The 5,000-nt window shown below is 35.4% G+C and overlaps 1 protein-coding gene across 1 annotated transcript in view; it reads left to right on the top strand.

Moving 5' to 3' along the window:
* The window catches only part of Shab (Shaker cognate b), a 524,075-nt gene that overhangs the window by 64,892 nt on the left and 454,183 nt on the right, over window positions 1-5,000 (top strand). The gene's annotated exons all lie outside the window — the stretch shown is intronic.

Consider the following 5,000-nt stretch of genomic DNA (forward strand, 5'->3'; position numbering starts at 1 on the left):
AGCTAGATATACCAGGAATTTTTGTGTCCAACTGTACTAAGATCAAGCAACCGATGTTCTTTAAAATGCTTGTAAATCTGATACTCCGTTTTTCAAAGACTTCTTTTAAGGACTCTGGTACTCTTGAATATACCAGTTGATACAGTGCAATTTTCCAAGATTGTTCAAGAGCAAGCTCTAATATCCATGAGTTTGGTGCGTGAAATGATTTGTGTATAAATTGTTTCTTTCCGTTCTTATAACACATGCTCTCGTGTTTGACTTTAACAAACTATTTTTTTTTCACTCAAGTTTCTACCATATTCTTAGCCACTGTTTTTTTTTTTTTTTTTTTAATGTAAGTCAAGGGACTTGTTTATGCATGAGCCCTGCAAAACTCTGTTTGTTTTTTCACTTTTTAATTACAAGTAAACTTCGTCATATATTCATGATTAACCCCCCCCTCTCTCTCTCTCTCTCTCTCTCTCTCTCTCTCTCTCTCTCTCTCTCTCTCTCTCTCTCTCTCTCTCTCTCTCTCTCTCTCTCTCACGTTATCAAAGTAATGGTCCCTTCACATTTGCTTCTTAATTAGCTCCATCATGTCACTTGATTGATTCACATTTTGGTATGTGGGTGCTCCGGTGCTACTCTTCAGAAGGGTGTTTTTGCTTCATTAGTTTGTCTGCTGTATTTGGGTCTTATATTCTTGCATGTTATTTGCGACGTTGATCACGTATGAACTGGGACCTCTGTGTACCTTCTTTTATAGACCTTCTTTTATAGACCGGTTACAGATTTGAACCCTTATTGATTTCGGATGGTAAGGCGACTGACTGCCCGTCTTGATTTGAGGAAGGTTAACGTATATATAGACATTATGATTTATCTCTTTATTGAAGTCTTGCCTGATTCACATAACTTTCTCTCTTTCAAGTTTGAGGACATAGTCTTTGAACAGAGGTACGTCTTTTGCTTTAGGTCCCGGATTTTGATGTATTTGAGCATGTTAAGTTTAAAGTTAATCGGTTTAAGTCTTTTTACTTGTTTAATTGGCTTGATTCTCTCTCTCTCTCTCTCTCTCTCTCTCTCTCTCTCTCTCTCTCTCTCTCCTCTCTCTCTCTCTCTCTCCTCTCTCTCTCTCTCTCTCTCTGTTAAAATCACTCATATATGTATAAATTCAATAATTTTATCAGTAGCTTTCCTTTTATTTGGTATCAGTATTCATAAGTAGAATTTAATGTTTTTCTTGTTTTATACAAAATTCACACGTTTCCAAACTTGAACTGGGATAATAATTTTTACTGGGAGTTGAAATATTTGAAAGCCAAGATGTGTTATAACAAGTTTTTGTAATGTTATATTCATCAGTAGATACTAATAATAATGTAATAATCGAGAAGCGTTCGTATACTTGAAGCAAAAAGTTTGGTACTGATTATTGCGTATTAATAAAGATTCTCGAACATCTTCACTCTTCGCTTTCATTAATTATTTAATCCATTTTAATGTTACTTTGGATAAAGTAGTGATATTTTCATCCTTTATTGTGTTTAGTGGTACTGTCATATGATTAGATTTTTGTATGATGACCACAACTTCCTAAAAACTAAATCATTTAAAAGGTTACGAAGTATTGATGAAAAATATATAATACAAGATAGATACATTCCTTAATATTAATTCTGCAGATCTTATGAGTGTCTGTAGAAAGGAAAGTTATGAGTTATGCTATACTCCGAATCACGCTCTCGTGACCCATGTATAGTAAACACCTTAAGTTTTACTCAGATGCCATCATTTCAGGGCTATACTTCGTCTTCGCTTTCCTAACAATCTGATCATGAAACTATTATTACCAACCGCCATTTTTTCCAGATGTCAAACCAATCTCAAAACAGGCTGTTTCATTTTTTTTCACCTTTTTCACAATTTATACATTTTACTATTTCATGTACAGTTGGACACAGGAATTCCTGGCGCACCTCGCTCTGAGGTAATAACACCCTGTCACACCCATACTTGCTCTGTGAGTAACCAAACGGATACTGTTGGGAGAGATGGTAGAGGTTATGAGTGGGGTCTACATACAGGAACTAATCATAAAGCTAGGATGTGACAGGATGCACCTCTTCAGAACGAGGTGTGCCAAGAATTCCTGTGACCAGTTGTACGCACGTTCACATCCTTTAACTTTTAATTTTTCAGCCTTTTTTTCACTCAGGCATCCACACTTTATTTCCATAGAGAAAGATTTGCTCAAATAATCCCTTCATACATTTCCTCATTAGTTTCTGATCCTTGAACGTATTCTCTACTTTCATTGCTGCATCTATTCTCTTGACTTTCTTCTCTCGTCTAAACATCGTCTGTCAGTATGAGTACCGTACACGTATATATAAATGTTTGTGTGTTCGGTTGTTAGGTAGGTAAGAATGATGTAGTCCCAAATTGTCAACACTGCACCTATATATGGAAAATTGTAGGCCTAATGGTTTTCAATTTTATGTGAAGTTATTTGATATCATAGGTAAGCTTGTTATCAATTACGTTTTTGTAGCTGAATTTGGGCAATTTTTCTCCCAAGAATTTTGAATGCCTTTATTAACTGTCCTCTTAGTCGTTGAGTTTGTAGATCAAATAAGTTCAAACATTCCATCCTCCGTCTATATCCAAATTGTCTAAGTGTTGGAACTAGTTTGGTGCCCATGGCTTGTACTGCTTCCAGTCTATCTATCTATCTATCTATCTATCTATCTAGAGAGAGAGAGAGAGAGCTTCGATAAGATTCATTGGGTATTGTGCATCGGGAACGATACGCGTTGACACGTCATTGTACTAAATCGCCCCCGAAAAAAGTATCGTTTCCTATTTGTTGACACAGGCATATGCTCTCAAGTTCTCTTATATATTAAGTTTCTTCGAAGTTTTAATTTGGCTAGATAAATACAGTGTTCATGCGGACGAATTGGAAAGATCATATTGATTTATTGAGTCTAAAGTTTTCTACGCAGGAATATTTTGCTATAGAATAAAAATAAAAAAAGTAATTAAAAAAAGGAAGTTAAAAGGGGGTATTAGTATGAGGGTTTTAATACGGTAAAGTAATTAAAGTTACAATCCAATTGAAAAATGAATGCAGGGTTATTGTAGTAATCTAAAAGGAAAAGGAAAGTACAATTAATTAAACTTAATCTAAAATTTCAAAGTAAATGCAAGTTAATTACAAATAGTGAAGCTTAGACTGATAATCGTACATAGAAAAAAGTCTTTGTATTTATAAATAAACATCTTTATTTTTATTTTCTTCTTGTAAAAAGCTTTGTCGCCTTCGAGGTTAGTTCTTTTCTTCAGTGCCAGCCACACTTAATTTTTTAGAAGTGATTGATTTCCATTTATGCGGACGGGTATTTGTGACGGACCTTTGCAACGCGTTATGAAACACTTCTACGCTGTTGGTGGTGTTTGGTAAATCAATCTACGGTTGTTCGTAAACATTCCACATTTCATTAGAAAAGGTTGGAGTGGTTCTTAGTCTACGAGGGTCCCTGATTCTCAATTCTCCAATGTAATGGGTTTCTGAAATCAAGTCGGGTCTTAAGGCAAATCGTTATTGTTGACTACTTTAAATGCACCAGTAACGTCGCAGCATTGGGTTGGGGCGGGGGGGGGGGACTGTTGAAGCAAGCGTCACAAAATATTTAATCACGGTGATAAATTCTATACTTATTCGGAAAATATTCCTGTCTAAATGTAACAAGCTCCTGGTTATATTCAATTTGTTAAGATTATGAGATAAGCCATCGTAACTGGCTCTCCAAAAATCAGCTATTAAACATTCAGGTTGTAAGTTGAACACAAATCTAGAACGTGGAAAAATTGTTTCGCATGTCTCCGTGGATATGATAAGAAGTTAAGCAAACATTCGTGGTATTCTGAAGTATTTTATGACTGTGTAAAGTATGTAGCTAGTATATTATGACAAGCGCAATCTTAGTAATTTTCCAAGCCATTTTATCTGGAATGCTTTCCTTAATTTTAAGATTCTGCTCACATCGTCTTTTTTTATACTGTCGCATAATAGCACAAGTTTTCCGCACTTTAGATACGCTGGAAATGTACTGGAATCGCAATACCATTTCTTGCATTAGGGATACGATGACACATTATTATTATTATTATTATTATTATTATTATTATTATTATTATTGTTGTTGTTGTTGTTAGCTAAGCAACAGCTCAAGTTGGAAAAAAAGGATGCTTTAAGCTTAGGGGCCGCGACAGAGAAAATAGTTCAGTGAGGAAAGGAAATAAGGAAACAGATAGAATAGTGTGCCCAAGTGTACCCTTAAGCAAGAAAACTCTAAGCCAAGTCTGTGGAAGACCATGGTACAGAGGCTATGGCACTACGCAAGATAGAGAACAATGGTTTTTGTTTTGCGGTGACCTTCTAGTATAGCTACTTACCATGACTAAAGATTTTATTCTACCCTTACCAAGAGGAGAGTTACCATTGTTGAACAGTTACAGTGTACAGAGGTAGTTAAATCCTTGAGAAGAAAAGATTTTTTCGGTTATCTTAGTGTCAGGTGTGTGAGAAAAGAAAAATTGGCCAAACTATTCGATGTGTGTAGGCACAGAATAAACTAGCCGTAACCAGAGGGGGGATCCAGCGTAGTAATATCTTGTCTCCATTTATGATTATTCAATGATGCAGTTGCATTTGAAAGCATCAGATGACATTCTGTATCATCTAAACACACAAAGGCATGTTTTTTTTTTTTTTTTTTTTTTTTTTGGGGGGGGGGGCGAATTCTTTAGGTTTCTGGTTGGTTTGCAGTATGGCTCTGGTCACCAATTGATTTGTAAATTACTATGTTACCTTCGCTTTCGCTTTCTGAACTTCCAATACGTTTTCTTTTCATAGATTTCGTCGATTCTATAAACGTTATTAGCATCATCAAATAACCTTTTTATCTTCACGGCTTGTTTTAACTATATGCGGTTTCTTAGAAGATATAGGA

Source organism: Palaemon carinicauda, chromosome 19 (assembly GCF_036898095.1).
Source record: "Palaemon carinicauda isolate YSFRI2023 chromosome 19, ASM3689809v2, whole genome shotgun sequence".
NCBI lineage: Eukaryota > Metazoa > Arthropoda > Malacostraca > Decapoda > Palaemonidae > Palaemon > Palaemon carinicauda.